The sequence below is a fragment of the Podarcis vaucheri genome, assembly GCF_965113315.1.
Source record: "Podarcis vaucheri genome assembly, chromosome: Z".
Lineage (NCBI taxonomy): Eukaryota > Metazoa > Chordata > Lepidosauria > Squamata > Lacertidae > Podarcis > Podarcis vaucheri.
Window position 1 is genome coordinate 26,686,597 of NC_138758.1, and position 23,772 is coordinate 26,710,368.

The window sequence follows — 23,772 nt, forward strand, 5'->3', positions numbered from 1 at the left end:
TGAGATTTTATTGCTTCTGCTGTATTCCAAGTACTACTAATTTCACCACATTTGTTCTGAATAATAGCATTAAGAAGAATGCTATTATGATGTTTCCATTTGATTGGAAGCTGCCTACAATCCACCCCCCCCCCAAGGTAGGATAAAAATGTTTAAAGCCTATCCACAAATGTGACTACCCCTTTCCCTCTTTATGACTCACACACTTCTGAATTATGCATCGACACACACACCTAGAAACAATTAACTTTCCACAAGTGACCAGGTAAGTGGTTAACTGTGAGCTGATGTGGAAAAAACAGGAGCATTTCACATGAAGAAGGCTGTAGATTTCCATCCCAATACGCTGAAGAGAAATCTCATTAGCCTTACTATTATTATTTCTTGGCCTTCTTATCCACCCTTGACTGTAAGGTCCAAGGGTAGGTTACAACAATATAAAATGCAAGTTTAAAACCAGTTACAACCTGAAGAATAGGATGGGTAATAAAAATATATCCCTGATGTCAAAGGCCAAGATAAAGAGGTGCATCTTCAGCACATGATAAAAGCTATACAATGAAGACGCCATGCCTCTGTGAGGAGGGAACTGCATAGCTTAGGGGCTGTCCCAGGCTGCTAAGTTTGCACTCAATTCATAAAATATAAAACCACAGAATGGTTAAAATAACAGAATAGCAGAACATCAATGCAGGAGGAAAGACATCCTACCCCGTCCCCCCAAAAAACAGAGCAAGCCAACCATCAACCAGGTCAGCAGACTCCCAACATCCACCGGCCTCTATGCCACAGATAAGGAAACAGGTTGGTTGGTACCCATGGAAGTCTGAGTTTCCATCCCTGCTTTAGAAAGAACAGGATGGAGGAAATCACAGAACATCTCCCAATGATGAGAAAAGGTAGCAGAAGTGCATGCAGATCTATTAGGAAACTCTGAGGCAGGCCAGAGCAAGTTACATTGAGAAAGTAGGAAATTATCAGTAATTTTAGTCTGCTTATGCTGGTAATTCCCAAGTGCCATGCCAAGAAAGCAATGCTAGAGTGCTGTGAGAAACAAACTTATGGGTAGAATTGTGTCTTCCAAATTTCAGTGGTGCCTTGTGGAAGCCCAATATTTGGTGTGTGCCCCCCCCCCCGTGCCTCTTGCCTTCTTTTCTGATCAATTTACTACATCATAGTTGCGACACGCAGTAGTGCCCCTTAGGCTCGGCATCCAGAGCAGAGGAACCAGTTGTGTTTAACTAAATCCACCTCTGTCCTTTATATAGTGTCATCCATGTATCCCTTTAGCAAGGAAGAAGGAAGGTCCCTGCCTCAAGCAGCTTAAAATGTAGAAACAGACAAAAGGGAGATAATAGTGGAAGGGGATAAGGTTGAAGGTAGGGTAAACAGGAGGAAAATGCAATTACATGTAGGTAGACTGAGCTGCATGGGAAAGGATTTCTGCAGTACCTCAGAAGATACTTCTCAATCATTCTATTCAGTTGATGAAGGAAAGCAGCAGAATAACCATTCCTTGAACGAAATGTGCCCAAGAGAGTGACTAATGACAGGGAGTGGGGCCCCCCACCCTCATTTAATTTTTCTGCAGAAAATTTTCTATTTCATAATTTCATTAGCAACAATGAATGCAAAGCTTGGCAGTTTCCAAGTTTTTAGCTTTGTTCTCTAAACAGAAGTAAAGCAAATATGCTAAATTAGATCACTCTCTAGGCCATTATAATTTTTTTTCTGATTCAAACTGAAAACTTTCCTAATTCACATAGGAAAACTAAACGTTTTCCAGGATGAGAGCGAAGATGTTTGAATCAGGAAAAAGAAAATAAACGAAGCGTTCATCAGCTATCAGAAGTTTAGGGAAAATACAGTCATACTTTGGATTCCAAACACCTTGCAACTCGAACATTTTGGTCCCTGAACGCCGCAAACCCAGAAGTGAGTGTTCCGGTTTACAAACGTTCATTGGAAGCCGAATGCCTGATGCGGCTTCCGCAGCTTCCAATTGAGGGCAGGAAGCTCCTGCACTCAATCGGAAGCCGCGCCTTGGTTGTCAAACATTTTTGGAAGTCAATCGGACTTCCAGAATGGATTCTGTTTGACAACCAAGGTACGACTGTAGTGGTTTAAGCCTTCTATGAAAAATATCTATCTTGTCACACTCTATTCCAGTGCAGTGTCTGGAAAATCTTTGGTCCTCAATATCAAGAGTGCCATGAACTTTCTGCAAGTGAGGCTGGAGAGCACACAAGTCTGCACAAAAGAAAAGCTGCCACTTCTGAGCCAAAGCCACTGTTTGCAGGCAGCCTTTTTTCAGAAACAGGAGGAGAGCAAATGTTATCCACAGCGACGCTGGCTATTCATTGTGAGTGCGCCAACCTGCTGAAGTGTTGCTGCTTAGAGCTCAACGCAAGGCAAAATTCAGACAGGGTGCCACACTCATAGAACCCTTTACATAGACCACACAAGCAGTGCAAGTATTAATAGAAGCACACAGTTTATGGTGATGGATACCCTTAAGAGAATTCATCACACTAACTTTTCCCAGGCTTAGGGAGGAATATTCAGAATTCTAAAAAAAACAAAAACAAAACCTGGCTGTAAAGCCTTTGACAACTAACCAGGGTTTCCCCCATGAATTTCAACATAAGCTCCATTTGTTGTTATCATCATCATCATCACTTTACTCAAAAAATGACTCAAATTGACTTACAAAAAGTTAGCTCAATCCACAAACAATTTCATGTATATGGAGTCTATTTGCATATACCTGTACCAATTTAAGTTGGTGAGACTTTTATATTAGAATGCATTTGTTTCCACTATGTAGGACAGTAAACTTATTTGAAAATCAGAAGTTAATGCAAGCTGGCTACAACAAACCATCATCCTGAGTCCACAGCTGATCAATACTTTTATGATTAGGTCTGATGACAGTGATTAGGACTAATGAAAATAGTGGCAAGCTTTACAGTTTGTGTTCAGTGGCCTTCAGCCCCAGCACAGGCCAAAAACAAAGATTTTTTTTTTAAAAAAAACCCTCTGCTGGTTGGTCCCCCTTGGAAGGGAGTCTCATGATTATGGTGCCATAACCGAACAGGTTGTGCTCCTCTCACTCATATTTTATTCAGTGGCAGATGCCATCAGGAGCAGGGCCCTTCCTTGAGATCTTAACAGACTCCCTTATAGGTACACGCCATATGGCAGAACATGATGCCTATGGTATTGGGCTCAGGTTTCATAGCTAATTGCTAGCATTCTGAGTTGACCTGGAAACAACAGCTGCTAATGGGTTTATACAATAAGTATCTTGGATATGTAAAATGGAGTTTTGATGACACAGAACCATAATGTATTATTAAGAGACTGGAAGTGAAACAGCCTAGGCTTTGGAATACCCTCCCTTTTGAAATCCATCTGGCGCCAACACTGGTTGTTTTTCACCATAACTATCTATTTAGTCAGGCTTTTATTTGGGTGGATTCTTGATACACTGGGCCACTGATCTAAACAAGAGGTCACACTAATCAAACAATATAAAAATCAATGGTGGTATTGGAATGTTTTAATATCTTTATTGGAACTGAATTGTTAGTTTATATTATTTATTAAAACATTTAGGGGAAGCTTTTCCATCACCTATGATCTCCTCACTGAGAAACTGCTATTGTGCTTTCTGCCATCCCAGTGATTGCTGAACACAGTTTGAAAACCACTGCTTTGGGCAATGATATCTGCCCCAAAGAGAACACTGCCTTAATTATATAAAATACTTCTTACCGTGGGTAAGAAATTTCAGGAGAAGAATGAAGCCTCCTCATCACTTACTTTCAATGTCCCCCGTCCCCCTCATTATTCTGATCCCATTGGATATTATTTTGAATCACCACAATACACATCTAAATAACTGGACTCAAGAAAGTATTTTTCTTCTTTGAAACTGATAGTCTGAGGATTAATGTTCCAGATATTTATGGATTACCTTTTGCAGGGGATTATTATCCTCAGTTGCTGTGTAAAGCAGAAGGCAAACAGAGAAAGTGAACGACTGAGAAGTGCAAAATGGTTCAGAAGTTCAGATGCTCCCATCACTGCCTCATGATAGTATACTTTACTTCTGCAGACTTAATCCCACCATAAGCAACCCCCTCATTAATGTTTTACAACAAATTCCATACACTGTACCAGTGACCTACTTTCATACAATGTCACTGGAGGTACTCTAAAAATCAAAGATGTGCCAGCTATTTTAGTAGTCAGCCAGCAAATTACAAGAGTAAATGATCCGGGATCTGTCATGCTCTCAGCAGCAAGTGCCTGAATTATTCTTCTGAGGGACACCAAATGCAACTCACCACACGCCCTGCAGGTGCTGCTTTGCGTTTTCAGAAATGCAAACACTTTTCAGGGTGGAGGGATATCCATAATGACTTTTGCCTTTCCACATGAACCGATATACCTGCACAAATGACAGCAAATCTAGGCATCTTCCAAGACAATGGACTATCTGTATAGGAGATGGGGAACCTGTGGGTTCTCCAGGTGTTGTTCTCCTACCCCAGGTCACAGATGATGGGAATTGTAGTCCAACAACACCTAGAAGATCACAGGCTCTGCACCCCTGCCTGATATATAAAAGTCATTTTCCAGCATTCAGTCAGTTTACTGTAGCCTGGAAAGCGGTAGGGAGACAACTACATATGAAACACATCTAGGATTCTCCTGGTTCCACCATGATCCACAAAAGGAAGGCAGGGGGGAAATGACTCTCCTCCCACCCCATATGGAGGAAAAGGGCCGTGAAGGTGATGCATTTTTAAAAAATGCTTAATCCACTCCCCCTCAACCTGAGCAAGGAAATGGGTTTGAAAACAGATAAGCCATGATGCATTGTCTCCATTCTGCTTTACTTTCCCCATTTTTGGTGGAAGTGGGGAGAAGCAACAAGTTACTTAGCTGTATCTCTACCAAGCTGCACTCCTTGCTTTGGTAAGCAGAGCCTGGGCAGAACTGCAAAAGCAGGCCTAGTCCAATTCACAAAAATGGCCTCTATGATGGACAAATTTATGGGACAATTGTCTACCCCCATCTCCTTGCCCTCCCAATTCATCAGTGGTCATTACCATAGACCTAGGGAGAAGTGAAATTTGGCCTGTTTCTCCAGAACCAGGCCTGTCCTATGCTCACAAAGGGAAATAAGTTTGAGTAGTGAATGGGAAGAGAAACCGAGCGGTGGGGATGCCGAGTAGGGAAAACACACTGAAGCCAGAGAAGTGAAGAGGAATAAAGGCCACACTCATGTAACAAGACTTGGAAAGGGAAAGGCTAGAACTCTCTCATATAAAGCATATCAACCCATGGATGAAATTTCTTGGACTTGTATAAAACCAATACAGTCGTACCTTGATTTTCGAACAGCTCAGTTCTCTTAACATTTTGGCTCCCGAATGCCGCAAACCTGGAAGTGACTGTTCCGGTTTGCAAACTATTTTTGGAACCGGAATGTCTGATAGGTCTTCCGATTGGCTGCTGCGCTTTGGTTTTTGAACGTTTTGGAAGTTGAACAGATTTTTGGAATGGATTCCGTTCGACTTCCAAGGTACGACTTTAAATGCAGAGATTATAAATCTGCATGTTCACAGCTTTGCACATTCTCCACATTTTCTCAGAGGTGATATTTTAATTTGTTGTGTTGTGTGTTTGTAATAAGCAAATGGAATTTTCAACTCATTTTTCTCTTTTGACAACAATCTTTAGGCCAGGCATAGCCAATGTACTCCCCCTTCAGATGTTGTTGGGCTATTACTCCCATCATACTTGACCACTGGCTATAAAGGCTGAAGCTGATAGGTATTGGAGTGCAACAACATCTGGAGGGCTATCACTTCTCAGCCTTTTTGGCTAAGATCAACTATAGTATCATCTGGAAGGCCACAGATTCTACTCCCCTGTTTTAAGTGATGGTTGCAGAAATGACTTTAGACATGACCAAACAAGCTCAACTTATCTTTGCTTCTTTTGTACAAACGGTGAAAAGTTACTAGCACAGATGTGGGCATTAGCTTTATTTTTGTAGTGAAGAAACAGAATGCCAAGTAAGCAACTTCTCCATGAAGCACATTCTTTCAGACATTGTTCAGAGAGTCCATGGCAGCTAAAGTTAGCAGATTTGAGGATAGACTGAAATACCTATTTATAGCACAAGTGAGTATTGGGCCTCTTCCAAAAACACAGCCAAGAGAAAACTTTATTAACCAAGATGTATGAAAAGAAAACCTGAAATGCACACACTTAAAACATCTGAATCTAGAGAGTCAAAAAAGCTGTTTAAAGGTTTAAGAGAGAGGATTAAAATGCAATCTCCCCTCGAAAGATGGATGTAAGCAATACATACATACATACCGTACATACATACATACATACTGCCACTCTAGTCCACAGAGAATGAATTAAATCTGTATGCCTTTGATCAGTGGTACAGCTAATATTGTAGGGAAACTATATTGTAAATTATATTCTGTGACACGCAAAGCAGAGGCACACAAACACACAATTTTATGGTTAATTACCGCAACCCACTTTTTGAGCTCTCTTTGTAGTGGGAGAATGTAAGCAGACAAATAAAAATAAATAAAAACCGGAGAAAAATATTCAAAAAAGTGAAAAAGCAGGTCTTAGGATCAATCAATAAATATAAATTCATTGTTCTATCCAAAGGCCATGACAAACCCACAGCAACAGTACCAATAAAACAGTACAGATCATATAACCATAATAAGAGCCAACATCCATGATGTAAGAGAGAGGTTGCCAGACACCAGCAAACTCATACCCAGCTTGATTTCAAATTAAATCTCTGAATCACCACAAAACTTTTATTTAACAACTCCTCCTCCTCCTCCTCCTTCTTTATAGTCAGTGCATAGAGGGCCACTCTGTGTGTTAGAAAGCTACTATAATCATTCAAAAGAAACAAGATAATTTCTGCTGGGGTGTACCTGCTTGCTTGTGTGAAAAAGTTCATAAAGCGATCTCTTGGGTGTCTATATAAAGGGCAGGTTAAAAGATAATGAGTGAAGTCTTCAACTTGAGATTGACCACAAAAACGAAGTATGTCTGTATATGGAACCTTGTTGTAGTGGCCATCCAAAACTGTATCATTTGGATGCAGCTCAATATAGACATTTCGTAAGGAAGCTGGTGAGAGTTTGGTCAGATAAACAGCTCTAAAATGCTCCATTTTCAAGAGTGGATACCATGAGGAAAATCTGGTATTTCTAATTAGGACTATCTTCAGAAGGGAGAATTTCATTGCTCAAAGAGCCTGTTCTTCCACAGACATACTAAACTGGTGCTGACTGACAGCCACCATATGGAAACTTCTTGTAGCTGACTCCAGACTGTACCTGCTCCATACACCAGTGTTTCCCAACCTTTTTTGGGCAAAGGCACACTTGTTTCATGGAAAAAATCTCGAGGCACACCACCATGCCAGATGGGGAAAGGTCACTTTTTACTTATGTAAAAAAAAAATAAAAAAATAGTAACAGCATAGAAGGTAGAGAAGGTAGGACTCGAACCAGTGGATTCACGTTACAATAAAGATTTTGACTAAACATGGGAAAGAACTTTCTGCTGGTAAGGGCTGTTCAACAGGGGAATGGTCTCCCTCGGGAGGTTTTTCCCTTCTTGGAGGTTTTTAAGCAGAGGTGGGATGTCTGTCTGCCATGGATGCTATGGCTGAGATTCCTGCACTGCAGGGGTTGTACAGTACTGGATAGCCCTGGGGATCCCTTCCAACTCTACGATTCTATTAGGATCCCTTTTATAAAAGAGAGAACTTTAATGGCACGGCCATTATTTATTTCGGCTTCTCCCAACGGGGCCACGAAGGATCAGAAAAGCTGAAGAAGAGACCCTTCCTCAGAGGAGGCGGGAGACCACCGGACCCGCCGAGGAGGGGAATCCGGCCGCCTTTCCCTCCAGAGCTTCGCCTTTTGCCCCGGCCAAGTTGCGCCGAGGGCGCCTTGCGGGCTCTGCGTGGCTTCAGGCGGAGCCTAGGAGCCACTTCCCAGCCTGGAGGGCAGGCTGTGCGCGGACCCTGCCACTCTCGGGGCGCGATCCAGACCCGGCTGCCTTCCACGGCCAGCAGAGGTAGGCCGCCGGCTTCTAACCCGGCGGAACTGGGGCGTCCCGGGTGCAGCGCCGCGCTCCCCGCTCCTCCCGCCCCGCCCCCTTCTCCCGGGTGCCCCCTCCCTCCTTTGTTCTCCGGAGCCCCGCCTCCCCCTCTGCCCCAGCTCGCCTATTGGCTCACGCAGCCGCCACTCAGGTGGGGGCCCACTTTGGCCCTGCTCCCCGGCCGCCGAGAGAGAGTGGGAGCGTGCGGGGCTGGGCTGGGCGGCCGGGCGTCTCCTTCCCTGCGCTGCTTTGGCCGCGTCTGCAGCCGCCGCGGGACCAGGCGGGAGGCCAGTCATGCCCAGACACTGCCAGCCGCTCGGAAGGAGCCGTCGCTCCGCCGGGCAGCGCCTGCCTGCGCGCCCCTCGCTCCCTGCGCCGAGGATGGCGGGGGCGCCGGGCGCAAGGCAGCGCCGGGGCTGCTGGGCAAGCGGCAGATGCTGATGCAGTTTGGGGAATTCCTGTCACAGGGAGCAAGGCAGAAGCGGATGACGGGGCACGTTCCCCGGGGGAGCGGGGCCGGAGGATTAGCCCGACTCGCCCGCCTCCCTCCCACGGCACACTAGGCAACGTCCGGCGGCACACTAGTGTGCCGCGGAACACCGGTTGGGAAACACTGCCATACACTACAGTCTTCCATGTGTTCCAGCTTGCTACACCAATCGGCCCCATATTGTGTCGCTCCATGCTGCTGAAAAATGCTGTCAGGAATTTATTTCTAAGTTTTTCGGTACCCCATATCATAAAACATCAAGGCAGTGTGCAACATTAACACATAAAGCACCATGAAAAACAATACAGATAATAATCATTAAAGTGAGCAGCTAATCAAAAACTTAAAAATTAAACAGCTATTAAGGCCTACAGCATTAAAAAGGTATTAAGAGATGTCTCAAAGTCAAAAGTAAGGGTGCCTGCCTAATGTCTGGTGGAAGAACCTTTCACAATATGGAATGGGCAATACTCAATGTCCAACTTCTAGTTAATGCCAGCTGGGTCTCTGTAACACAGGGAACAACTGATATATCCCTCAGCTGGGATATAAGGGCTCAGGCAGTTGTAAAGGTATCCTGAGCTCAAGCTGTTCAGGGCTTTGTCTGTCAAAACAGTAACTTTGAATTTGGCTAGGTAACCAGTACAGGTACCACATTCTATCTGCCCCCATCAGCAGTTAAGTCACTGTGTTCTGCAGTAGCTAAAGCTTCCAGACAACCCTACATAGAACACATTGCAGTAGTCTAGTTTCCACCAGGAATGTCTGGTGGGGAAGGGAGAAAGGAGAATCTGTATGACTAACCATCATCCCCTAACAATGGATTGTTGGGTAAAGAGGTACTACGCAAAATTTATTTAAAGCAGGTATAGGCAAACTCAGCCCTCCAGATGTTTTGGGACTACAACTCCCATCATCCCTAGCTAACAGGACTGTGGTCAGGGATGATGGGAGTTGTAGTCCCAAAACACCTGGAGGGCCGAGTTTGGGGATGCCTGATTTAAAGTAGCTGTCACATGGCACTCAAATTGTGAGATGCATCTCAACACCACACGCCTCAGAATTCGCAAGAAAACCTTTTCTTCCTACAATACTTTTCTATGTTTCCTTTTCATGTGTTTCCTTTATGAAGCACAAATATCTCTAGGCAAACATGAAACACTAATGTAGCAGATATTGTTGCTTCAATAGCCCAAGTATGTGACAATGAATATGAGAAGAGAGGCATGTGGGGATTGACTGACTATATGGCGTTTCTTCAAATACATACCAAGCTAGTAACAGGAGATGTACTCGTCGAGACCATGCATGAACACATGCTAGCTAAAGTGCTGGTGAGCAGGATCAAGTCAGTGCATGTCAGATTTTGGCTCTCCCAAAAATCATACAACAGGTACCGTAGTGTTGAGCCCCCATTGCTGCTTCCTATCCACCAGCCTTGTCATTGGCATTCATTATAACTGCACTGTTTGATCACCTCTAGCTTCTTGACTGGCCACATGTTTCACATTGAAAGGGGGAATTTTAACATAAGAACATTGCCTTGATGAAGTCCTGCTTGACAACCTTGAGAGGGAACGTTTTAAGTACTCTCTCTGACTCAGAAATCAGGAAACAAAGGATGTTGCCTTGTACTGAGTCAGACCAGTGGCCCATCTGACTCAGTGCTGTCTATGTAGGCAGGCAGCAGCTCTCCAGAGTTTCAGCAGAAGGTCTTTCTTTCAACAAGCCTCTATTTTTCTTTTACCTATTCCATGCATCTAGCTCTCTTTGCTTTCCTGGACATTTTCACATTCCCCCCACCAAAACCCTTCCACTTAAGAACTCATTGTATATTTAGCAGCCAGTATCTGCTTTGCCTGCAGATTGGTTTCTTTCTCTACTTTGTTATTTTAGGCTGGTAGACTGCAGGATACGAGTCAGCAACTTCCAAGAGTTAACTCAACTCAAATAAACAAAAGTGTTTAAAATCTTGTGCCCATCCTCCAAAAGTAATTAAGTACAGAGAATATCTTAGCCAGTTAGCTATGACTGCATGTGCTTACAAAAGATTGTTTAATCTATAAAGACTTTTCAGGGGAGGTTTGCCAAGTATACTTACTTTCAAAAAATGTACCAGAAGATAAACTCTACACCAGTTTATCACTAGCAGCCAAAAACAACTTAAAGTTCCAACAGATGTTATTACACGCAAACACCCCAAAGGAAGGGGTGTGGCTCAGTGGCATAGTTTATGCTTTGCATTCTGGAGGTCCCAGATTCTATCCCCAGTATCTCAAGGTAGGGATGGAAGAAATTTCTGTCTCAGTCCATGGAGACCTGCTGCCAGTCAGTGTAGACCATACTGAGCAAGGTGGAAGGCAGCTTTATGTGTCCCACCCACAACACACAATTAAATGCAAACTCAACACATACTATGGAAGCAAAATGCCCTGGATTCCTAATATCTCCACTCAAAAGGAACATGTAGCAGATGATGGGTAAGACTTCTCCCTTAGAACCTACAGAGCAGCTGTCCATCAAAAGTAACCAAAAGCAGACTAGATTGACAATAGCCTGATTTAGTAGAAGGCAGCTTACTAAGCTACTAACAAATGTTGCTTTATGACCTTTAAAGCCCTAAACGTCTCCACCCCCATTGTTCCGCCCGGACACTGAGGTCCAGCGCCAAGGGCCTTCTGGTGGTTCCCTCACTGCGAGAAGTCAAGTTACAGGGAACCAGGCAGAGGGCCTTCTCAGTAGTGGCACCCGCCCTGTGGAATGCCCTCCCACCAGATGTCAAAGAAAAAAACAACTACCAGACTTTTAGAAGACATCTGAAGGCAGCCCTGTTTAGGGGAGCTTTTAATGTTTGACAGGCTACTGTATTTTAATATTTTGTTGGAAGCCGTCCAGAGTGGCTGGGAAACCCAGCCAGATGGGCAGGGTATAAATAATATATTATTATTATTATTATTATTATTATTATTATTATTATTATTATTGTTGTTGTTGTTGTTGAAACAGGATTTCTACAAGACAGCACAAATGCTTACTAGTATTCATGAGGACATGAACTGACCAGGGGCAAAATAAACTGGACCTTATGGAAGTGGTAAGACAGCCACCAAAAGTAGTGACCCAACATCTCATCCTTCCTTCATAATGTCTAAAATATGAAGTAAAATGTAATCACAATTGTGATGTTACTAGATGTTACCGAGCAACAGATGAGGTGATATGGGGCTGCTTTCTTCATAGCAGTCATGCAGCATTTATAACTGATTGCTATACTATGCCCTGCATAATGACGCATTTGAAGACTGTCCGGAAATGGCAGCTTGTACAAAATATGGTCACTCAGTTATTGAGCAGATCAGGTTATTGAGAATATATAACACTAGTCTTGCAGTGGCTGCCTATATGCCATCTGAACCCAATTCAAGGTGTTTGTGATGGTTTAAAACGCCTGAAACAACTTGGGATCTACAGTATTTACATGAATCTAATGCGCACCTCAATTTTCAAAACCTTGAAACCAAAAAAGTATTTGCTGGCAAATGTAAATGTGCCCTCAAATCTAATGTGCACCCTAATTTTCACAACCTAATTTGGCCAAAAAAGGTGTGCATTACATTCAAGCAAATACTTAATGGAGTGCCTCCTCCTATACTGATCCAGCTGCTTATAAATTAAGATAATCAGGGAGGCTCTCTGGCTGTACTTCAATTTATTATATGGCAACTTGAGAGACGACTGTTTCTGTTCTTGAAAGCCACCTATGAAATGACCTCCCCTCTGACACTGGTTGGTAAACAAATAACAAACAAGTAATTGTTCAAGTAGCTACAATGAGTTCTTATGTCTCATCTAGAATCAAACCTTTATAGAATAGTGTTAACAAAATCTCAGTCAAATTCTGAGATTTCTATAATGGTAAGTGCTGCTATGGGCTAGGACTTAAAGTACAGCAAAAATTAGCCCTCTTAAGTAAAACTAAGAGGGTAGCAGATTAAGCTGGAAGATCTTGAAAACTGCAACCGAATTTAAGAATCAACAGCTTCCCAAAGTTTGAGGGAAGGTTGGTGGAAGCTTTATGGCATTTTTGTCCATTAGTGGGTTTCTGTTTTGCACCTATTAACCTGTGCTCATAGGGACGCGGGTGGAGCTGTGGGTTAAACCACAGAGCCTAGGACTTGCTGATCAGAAGGTTGGCAGTTCAAATCCCCGCAATGGGGTGAGCTCCCGTTGCTCGGTCCCTGCTCCTGCCAACCTAGCAGTTCGAAAGCACATCAAGTGCAAGTAAATAAATCGGTACCGCTCTGGCGGGAAGGTAAACGGCGTTTTCATGTGCTGCTCTGGTTGGCCAGAAGCGGCTTGGTCATGCTGGCCGCATGATCCGGAAGCTGTACGCCGGCTCCCTCAGCCAATAAAGCAAGATGAGTGCTGCAACCCCAGAGTCGGCCACGACTGGACCTAATGGTCAAGGGTCCCTTTACCTGAGCATATTCATCAAGTGCTGGTACTGCAGTCTCCAAAGCAGCCAGACCAATGGGCATTAGCTGGAAATGAGTAAAACAAAATAAAGGAAATAATTCCCATAGTACCTTATTTATTTAGGCAAAGCATTTTAATGCTGCTATTCAGTCAAAAAGGATCAAGCATAAATTAGATATTCAACCAGGTACATATAAAGATGCTTACTTTGACTTTTCCTGCCCATCTGCTCTGACAAACAGTGAGATCTCATCACACAGCTGTTTTGAGAATCTCACATTTCAAATATACATATGGGGCTTCCACCTAGTCATCTTTTCACAAGCCCAGAATCAGCTTCATACCTCCTACCAGGAAGTACAAAACCTCTTAAGAGCAACACAAGGCACCTAATGCAGTAGTCATCCAAGAATTGAAGCCAAGAAATTATATGAGTGGTGCTAGAAGACTGAAAAGAAAAAGAAACCACATATCAATACACTTGAGTGAGCATTTAATCCATACTCACAAATTACTAGCATTTTATTTAGACAAATAAAAGGTTAGACTATTGTCTTGGTTCATTTTTAACTTTTAATGACAGACTAGTTGCCTTGGGTTATTCCTGCTCTAAAACTTGCAGCCATTCCAACAGTCTGAGGAAGAGATGGGAAGAAGGGTCACCTTACTGGCTCTGCGGATACACCCGATCCTTTTGGCTCCTCCCCTCTCTGAAGTTTCAGAGCCATAGCAGTGTTGCAGCAAAAATGCACTGCAGTCCATTTCCATCAGATGCATAGAAGCATAGAATCATAGAGTTGAGATGTTTCGTGGGTCTTTTCCCTCCCCCCTTTTGAAGATGGGGCAACAACATCTGTCTGCCTCTGGTCCAAGAATTTTCAAAGATTATAGACCAGGGGTCAGCAACCTTTTTCAGCCGTGGGCCAGTCTACCACCCCTCAGACCATGTGATGGGCCGGACTATATTTTTTGGGGGGAGGAAATGAATGAATTCCTATGCCCCACAAATAACCCAGAGATGCATTTTAAATAAAAGCACACATTCTACTCATGTAAAGCACGCTGATTCCTGGACCGTCCACGGGCTGGATTGAGAAGGTGGTTGGGCTGCATCCAGCCCATGGGCCTTAGGTTGCCTACCCCTGTTATAGACAAAGACTCTGAGATTACATCCTCACGCTCCTTTACTTTTATTAGGTACAGCCTCTAATTCAAGCTACAGTGGTACCTCGAGTTACAAACGCCTCAGGCTACAAACATCACTGACCTGGAAGAGTTACCTCGAGTTGAGAACTTTGCCCCAGGATGAGAACGGAAATTGTGTGCCGGCGGTGCAGCAGCAGCAAGAGGCCCCATTAGCGAAAGCACGCTTCTACAGTGGTGCCTCGCAAGACGAAAAGAATCCGTTCTGTGATTCTCTTCGTCTAGCGGTTTTTTCGTCTTGAGAAGCAAGCCCAATGAAGGATTAGCGGATTAGCGCTATTAGCGGCTTTTAGCGGCTTATCTGCTGATCGGATCAGCTGATAAGCGGCTTAGCGGCTTAGAAAAAGGGGGGGAGGGGGGAAAACCAGCAGGAACTCGCAAGACATTGTCGTCTTGCGAAGCAAGCCCATAGGAAATTCTTTTTGCGAAACACCTCCAAAACGGAAAACTCTTTCATCTAGCGAGTTTTCCGTCTTGCGAGGCATTCGTCTTGCGGGGCACCACTGTAGTTAAAAACAGTTTCAGGTTCAGAACGGACCTCCGGAAGAAATTAAGTTCATAACTAGAGGTTCCACTGTATTTGAAACATGAACTTGGAGACACTAAACAAAAGCGACTTCTGCAATTTAGTAAAAATAAAACCACTATTTTAAACAAAGTTATTTTTTGTGTTTTTCAAAGACATGCACAGTTTAAGTATCAAATACTAAACAAAAAAAGGGAGCTAAATCTTTAAATTATATTAACGTTATCTCAAATACACACAGGATGGGTAAATTTCAGTTTGCTGGCTGAAAAAGAGCTTACATGTTGAGGTGTCTGGAAATTCTCCCTGAGAGCAGACAGACCACACAGTTGCAGTCAATGGAAGAAATTTTCAAACTGGTGGATCTCAAGGAGTGGATTCAGTGGATCTGAACAAAGGATTTGTCCTAACCCTGGAATGTTGAAACCTTTGTAGAAAGAAGACCTTCAGCCCACATTGCAAATCCATATCTGAGTAGGCTGTAGTTTTGGAATGAAGTAATAGGTATATTAGCATCAATATAGTCTTGTATAGCACCATGATCAACATAAGATTGGGAAGTATAAAAGAATAATGTTTTGTTATTAAGATAAATGAAATAAGCACAACTCTTTTGTGAAAGCAATTCACCTTTTCTATGCTCCTAACATCTAATTTTTTAAACAAAAAACTCCCAAGATCTTTTCCAAGTATTTCTAGATGCCTGCTACCAAATGTCAATTTCAAATATAACTAATAAATGCTTCATGAAAGCTCTTTTGTCACAAAGGTCTTAGAATTCAGATTTTATTGCGAATGCTTTTCAAATGTCAAGCTTATACACAAATAACATAATGTAAGGGTAGCTGCTCTAAAGCTTGCATCTAAGTCTACTTTTGAAAAACCAAAATCATGAAAATGGCTGTCTCACAGAATCTGACTTCTAGACCCCTATACACTGCACACAACCTCTTTCCAACGTCAACATGGTTATTATTGTGCATGCAGTTTCAGAAACAAACTACATCAGGGGTCTGCAACCTTTAAGACAAAAAGAGCCACTTGGACCCGTTTCCGAAGAAAAAACAACTGGGAGCCGCAAAACCATTGCGACATTTAAAACTAATATATCTCCGGAGCCACGATCTGACAGCGGGCGGGAAGGTGACGTCGGGACGGTGCGTGACTAACGCACGCACCACCCCCATGCGACGTCACAGCCAGTATAGCGCCCGCCACAGTGAGGAGTGTCGGGGCGCACAATACGCCTCCTCCCCTCGCTAGTATCCGCCCCGGAGCCGCAGCAAAGATGTAAAAGAGCCACATGCGGCTCCGGAGCCGCGGGTTGCAGACCCCTGGACTACATGAATAGTTTTATTCCCATGTACTATTGGTGTGCCACTGATAGACAGCCTCCTTCAGTTTTGCTTAGGCCATTTCTGAGCTCAAGAGTTCAATGAAGTGCCTGGTATCCTTTCTTAAAGGATGCTTGGTTGGTGCAAGAATACTGAATGGCACTCATGGATACCACATTTTTAAATCTTCCAGTCATTATTTCTGGATCTTCCACTAGTACCCTGGATGCTCAGAAAATGCATTTGTACAGATGATTCTAACAATGAGCTAGAAAAGCTATACAGTACAGCCAACGCATGTGAAAAACACACTGTGTCAAGGCAAGAGCTGAGCTCTCCAACACAAATGTGAGGAGGTGGCCAAGGCAAAGAGAAGCATCTCAGGAGCAAACAGCCAAGGAGGCTCAGGTACTGGGGGTGACTAGGTGTGTGATTTAAGTTTCAGCTGGTGAACCAACTTAATTGAGAAGACCTAGCAAGAATAATCCATGCTCTGGTCACATCTAGGCTTGGCTACTGAAACCGTTCTACATGGCTTTGCCTTTAAAGAAAGCTTGGAAACTTCAGCTGTTTGAAAATGTGGCTGCCAGAGGGGGAAAGGCAGTCAGATCATGCAACTTCCTCATAATATCTGCTGCACTGGTTGTCAGTGTGTTTCTGAGCCAATTTAAAAATGCTGGTTTCAATCTGAAAAGCTTTGAATGGTTTGAAGGACTGCCTGCATCTATTAGCAACCTGACTATTATCTTAACATTCAACAAGAGAGGCTCTCCTCAACTGCCTACCACCTAGATTGGTGAGTGTGAAAGAGACTGTCTTCTCTGTGGTGGCCCCACAGCGCTAGAATTCATTCCTACTGTCCACCAGGAAGCTACTACACAACAGTCCTTTAGAAAGCTTTGGAAGCTTTATTTGTTTCATGAATAATTTGTACATGAGTAGCATTTATTTATGTGCTATGCAATGTAATGGAGAAATCAGGGGGAACTGTATTTAGATTTGGGGTTTGCTTGGATGCTGTACTACTGCTGGCTCATTTTGTGTAGGGGAGGGTATTTTGTTGAAATTATGCTGCATGGTTCCTATTTTGTATTATTGTTATGTGTTTTATTTTGACCACATTAAATCAGCCTGAGAGAGTTCATAATTGGAAAATGCAGCATATACATATTTTAAAATAAATAAATTCTGTTGGGGAAGAGATGAACTGAGGTCTTCTAGAGTCACATCTCAATGGTAGTGGACACATCACAGAGCTAGTTGCTACTGATTTCAAGCACAAGAGAATGCTTACACTTTGTATTAGCTGGCTAAAAATAAAGCAGTGGATGTCCTCATCCTTATTACTGCTTTCAGTTTAAGGATACACAAAGGATCCATCTGCTACTGAACATCTTTGACATTAATAGTACAGCCAATGCCAACACCAAGTCCTGGAAAAGACTGCAGCAAAATCATCATCATCATCTATTTTCATACTGTATTCATCATGCTGGTTTAAATATATTATTTTCCACTCACTTCAAGTTCTCCATCACTGTATCAGGAGCTTAGTCAAGCCATCACAGACAAGATGCAGACAAGACCCCTAGATCAAATTAGGACAGCCTGTTATGATGCAAATTGTGTACTGTATAGTGTTTTAGATAATCATTGTGTCACCATGACAGTTAAACACCTTGGATTATGTTATGTTTAAACAGCAGGGAGGAAAAAGGACCCTTTTGCTTAAAACTATAATGGGAGTTACAGCACATCTGGTCAAATCAGTGTAAGGATTAACTTTATCCTCAGTATGAAGAACACAGGAAGAAAAAAAAAAGGGTAAGCCTGGAAAGAGTCATTGAGGAAACGCAAATGAAGAAGTTAGCATGGAAGCCAACAACAGAGTAAACTGGGAATAGAAACTCAGCAGCACATACGTTATGGCTACTTCTGCCAGTGACAAACTCCAGTTTCCGAGAGCACAGCCGTTTTGTTGTTCAGCTGCCAGGGAAAAGTCAGAGTTTGCACAGATTTGTATGGTTTTCACTTTCTGACCCCAGCATATCACTCGACTGCACAGCACCAACTCTGTCACGTCCACTGGCTCATGTCTACACAATTTTAGCATAGCAGCTGAAAAAACAACATTCAGAGATTGTTGTTCCAAATTATCAGCCTCCTGTAATGTTCATTTTTTTAATAGTCAGGTTTGTGAGGCCAAGCACCTCTCTATAAAACCCATCTCCAATATTGTTTCACATTCTAGCACACTGTTCCCCTCAACCAGGTGCCCACCAGATGTTGTCAAACCCCAACTCACTTTGGGGTCCCATCCAGCATGGGCAAGGGCAGTAAGGCAATGCAAGGAGCAGTTGCCTTGTTCTCAATAACTCTCAGTGAATTCTGGATCACTTCTGAGAGGAGAAAAAGCCTCCCTCCCCACCAACTCCAGAGACAGAGATCTCCAGGGCAGATTTGCTTCCAATCTTTTTTGGTGCTCCTAAGTATGCCTCTTGACTTCCTCTTGTACAAGTGAAGAGACATAGCTATAGTGGGAAATACTTAGGTACAGAGTTGGGAAGGGATCAAACCTGCCAGCCACCTTGATGAGTCACCAGTCACCACTGACAGGAACTGCTAAATGAAATGCATTTTATTTTATATAATTTTTCTTAAATTTTCTAATTTACATTTCAAAATATTCATTTAAACAACCTTAAATCAATGACTTCCCTTCTTCTCTTTCTGTGGTTCATTTTGCACACCATACATCCCTGCGTATTTTGCATGAACTAAACCATTCAGTAAACCATTGTTCTATCAATCAAAACTTATTTAAGCTGTTGAATTTATCTTAATGCTACTAGCATTTTATATGATGTTGTCCTCACATCAGACATAAGGAAAAGGTTTGTGTTTGGAAGTAGAAAATGCTTATTTATCCTTGCTGAGACCCTGAGCATAAGTGGTGATGATATTAATTTTGGGGAGACCAGAAAAGCAGATCAGGTGCCAATCCTTGCTCTACCTCAATGATAGAAAATATGGGGAAACTGAAAAATAATTATACCTTTTTATTTACCCCCTGCCAAGGCCTGTACCTAGTTCACTTTTAAAAAGAATTCACAAAAGCTCAATTTTTACCTATTGTACTCCACTCTGCAATTAGAGGCCTGACACTTAACTCTACATGCCTTTTATTAACGCAGGCAAAACCGAGGCATACGTCCAGTAGTACTTTTTACCCAAATCAAATTTCTATCCCTAATCCTTCTTTACCTGACTAAATTCAACACGCTCCAAATCTGGCACCATGGGTTTCCTCATGGGTGCTTTTGGAATGTGCAAAATATATGGGAACCAAATAATTCGTGTTCAGAACATTTCTACAGGAATCTGAATTATCAATATCACTCAATGCACCCTCCCCCAGCATGAAGATTATACCTCCTAAACTTTCCACATAATAATGAATGAGTTTCTGGCTTGCAACATTTCAGCTTTGCTTTTTCAGAGCTGTCAGTTACCTACGGTTTGCCATTAATTTTAATTGGGCTGTGAACACGAGTGCCTTTTAAAAACATTTTAGATCTAGTGTGGAATCATTTAACAACAGAGAGGTGGGGTGGAAAGAGAAAAAGGAAATATTGTGGAAAAATTCATCAGCACAGTTCAACCTACATCATCCTAGGATGGCTATGTTAGGGACAGAGACAGATAAAAGCCAGTTATCTCAGGCTGCAGTCATATGCCTTAAACACAAAACCATATTCTCTAATCTAAGGCTTGCCTACCCCTTAGGCTTTAAATCTTCAATGGAGATTGCTCTGGGAAAGTCTCTCAAGGGAGGATTACACAGGCTAAAACTGACTAGTTTTAATTGAAGTTTAGAAATATATGACCAGTATAATACCTAAGATCTTAATCTCAGCCTTCAGTCTCCTGTGGAGGCCTCAGAGCATGATTAATATTGCTTGCATCACCTGTTTGGGTGTAACACAGGCAGTCGTCATAGAGACAATTAAATTGCAGCAGTGACATACAAGGGAGATGGGGGCCTTGTGAGCAAGGTAGAAGCAGAGAACGGACTTGAAGAAGGAATGACATTAATTATTTTCATAGATCAATTAAAAACCCTGCCTTTACATCTATTTTGTTTACACCAGCTCAAGGTTCCTTAAAATGGTGTTCAACACTTACAAAGCAAACTTCTATATCTAGCACTAATAATAAAATTCCAGACTAAAAGACAGCTCACAGCAGATACAAATATAATCATAGGATTAGTAAAAAGCCTTTCAGCTCAAACAAGCTCAAAGCCTGCCAAAAAAGGAGTATCTTAAATAGGTGCCAAAAGACCTTTGGACGGAAAACATGAGCCTCCCTAGGTAGGGAGTTCCACAACCATAGTATAATCACAGAGAAAACAACTGAGGCGGCAGGAAGAAAGAAGTGCCTCACCTACAAATCTTTATAATAAGACAGGATCATTTGGAATGAAATGGGACCTTTAGATATCCTGAACCTAAGTTGCTTAAAAAGGTCAAAAACCTTGAATTGTGTCCAAAAACAAACTCAAAGCCAGTAGCTGTTGGAGCAAGGGGTTTGCATGCTCCTAAGAACCAGCTCCCTTTACTGCTGCATTCTGGATCACTTGGAAGTTTCCAAATACTTTCCAAATACTTCCAAGGCGGTGGAAAGGAAAGAGCACGGCTGTAATCCAGTCTCTGTGTAACTAACACACAACACCTGACCCCACTCCAGGAATAAGCTCAGTTGACACTCTGTTTGTGGTGGCCAAATGCATTTCACTATCTCCTGAGTTCACATGAAATTCATGCAGAGATCTTTCCCAGTCCTACTTAGAGATCATGGAGATTGAACCTGAGGCCTTCTGTATGCAAAGCAGATGCTCTGCAGTGGACTTTCTCCACTCTATTTCAGAGTGGTATCATATCTGCACTAACTAGCAAATAATTAATTTTGTGTGTGGCTATCAGTAAAATGCAACTCAGAGCAATGAATTAGATAGCTAACCCTAGAGCAGACGATTTGTCTGACACCAAGAGCCCTATGGGATGGAGGGCAGCGATTCATTTGCCTATTATCAAAATCAGCTTAATTAACACAATTCATATAAATTTGCGGGGCTCTAGGCCATAGCTCTTGCTCCTTCTCCACACTGCCACTACTACAATAATTAAAGTCACATTTTGAATATTTTGGTGCTGTTAATCAGTTAACCAAGATTCTAGTCAGACCTATTAAGATTCTGTAGTGAAGAACTGCAAATTAAGAGAGGCCACCAACAGATTTCTCCTCATTTGCTCCGAGAAATCTTGCTAATTCAAGGAAGCTTAAATTCTGCATTCATTCTGCAACCCTTTCAGCAACTTGGTATGCCCTCTTCCTGGCTTTTAATACCAAGGTACATTCACCAATCTTTGTTTTGAAAGTACAGGAATCCCCTGCTGAGTAGCACAGTGGCGTCTCTTAAGTATACAGCATTTATGAAGCATTTGAAGAAGGTGCCACACTTTAAAGCCTTACCCACTATGATGCAAATAGTTTAAATTAAAAAAAAGAACATCTCTGTAAAGCCTTTTAATATTTAGGCGGAACATTCTAGAATAAATTAGAATAGAGAATGAATAAAAACAGATGAGAATAAAGAATATATAAGGATAAATAATAAAGAACCGTAGATGTTGCTTATAAAACTAGTTATAGGTAGGTAGCGGTGTTGGTCTGCCGTAGTTGAAACAAGATAAAAAAATCCCTTCCAGTAGCACCTTAGAGACTAACTATGTTTGTTATTGGTATGAGCTTTCATGTGCATGCACACTTCTTCAGATATCTGAATGGTGTGAGGATCAGTGCGTTTGGTATCTGAAGAAGTGTGCATGCACATGAAAGCTCATACCAATAACAAACATAGTTAGTCTCTAAGGTGCTACTGGAAGGGATTTTTTTAGCTTATAAAAATGATAGGGAAACTCTCTTATTAGGGTGCCCTAAGTATATTGTAAACCACTTTCATAGCCCTTACAGAACACAAAGATTTATGAATTCAATTAGTGTATGGGGTGTTAAGAGAGCGATAGTACCTCTGGTGTGGAACACGTCAAGCTCCTTCTGGGATAGTTTGTCCACCTTTGGTCCCCACCCTGCACTCAGCTCTCACCTGTAGCTCTTAGAAACCAGGTGAGGGCAGCTCATGTGTCTCAAACCCTCCGTGAGTTAGGGACTTCCCCTGCAGGCAAAGACAGGCTCCAATGGATTGAGTGGACAAGACCAATAGTGGGTCAAGAGGACAGTTTCTGCAGGTGCTGTAGAGGGAAGGGAGACTGGGCTTGTCAACCTGGGAAGGTAGCCCATCTGGGAGAAATAAATCTCTGATCCAAAACCTCTGCTGCCCTGCAATATATCTTCGGAAGAAGAAAGGGCTAAGGAGTAAACCCTACACAATTCTGGACTGGAGTACCTAAGATGGTTAGATGGGACCTTGTATGCCTCCTTCCAGCAACTCCTGCAGCTAAGCTGGAGCCAACTGTATTTCTCCATTTTCCTTTGGTCCACATCAGCGAGGCTGAGAGGGAGGTCTTGTCAAGTGAGCATCCTAGGACCTCCATATACACTGCCCAGTCTTGTGTACTGGGAAGGTCACTTTGGTGCTGCTAATGCAGCTGTTTGACTTCACCCCTGGAGGCATACTCCATTGTCTCTTGAGACAGGACAGATGCCAGCAGCAGACTAAATAATACACATCTTTCACACTTTATGGATTCTGTGGGAATACTATGAAAAGGGACCAGATGAAAGGTGGCTGAACAGCCATGGTCAAATATCTAGGTATTCTTTAGTACAACACTGAAACACTACATTTCAACAATCCTCCAAAGCAGGGCCTGGTGGATTATGAATGAGCCAAGGTGCCCTGGGCTTCCTCCTCCCTCCTCTCTTTTTATTTAATAATATTTATATACTGCTTAATCAACAAAAACCTCTAAGCAGTTTACATAACACATGTATTCCCATATCAATTCCTGTATAATGCTGAACATACCTTGTTATGGTGGTGAACTATGCTTAGAGGCTGCCTTCCAAATCAGAATCAGAAATTGCTGGCTGAATTGGATTATCCCTTTTGGTATAGAGGAAAAGCCCTAACTATAACTTGCAGATTTTGACCTAATAGCAAAATTAAATAGGAGTATGTTACTCATAAACCTAAGTCTCATTTCTGATCTCCTGATCCTTGATTTAAAGTACCATGTGAAATCAGAAAAGGGGAAGTATTCATATTTGCATAAATTTCGTATTTGCCTGAACACACTTCTTCTACATGTTCTGAGGGAAAAGAAATATAAAACACACCAAACATGTTGACATACTCTAGATACAAAGGGCAGCTGATTTTATTAGAGTCATGTTGGAAATTGGCTCCTAAAGAATACAATTCTCTGAGAACAAAGAAATCCAAATTGGCAAAGGAAGTTTGTCAACACAAGCTAAAGTTCCTAGGAACAATTTTCAGGCACGAGTCGAGACAAAAAGCCAGACACAGGAAAAGGAACACCCGG

At 42.4% G+C, this 23,772-nt stretch overlaps 1 protein-coding gene across 1 annotated transcript in view; it reads right to left on the reverse strand.

Moving 5' to 3' along the window:
• Nucleotides 1-23,772, reverse strand: part of AMMECR1 (AMMECR nuclear protein 1) — a 127,289-nt gene that overhangs the window by 53,773 nt on the left and 49,744 nt on the right. The gene's annotated exons all lie outside the window — the stretch shown is intronic.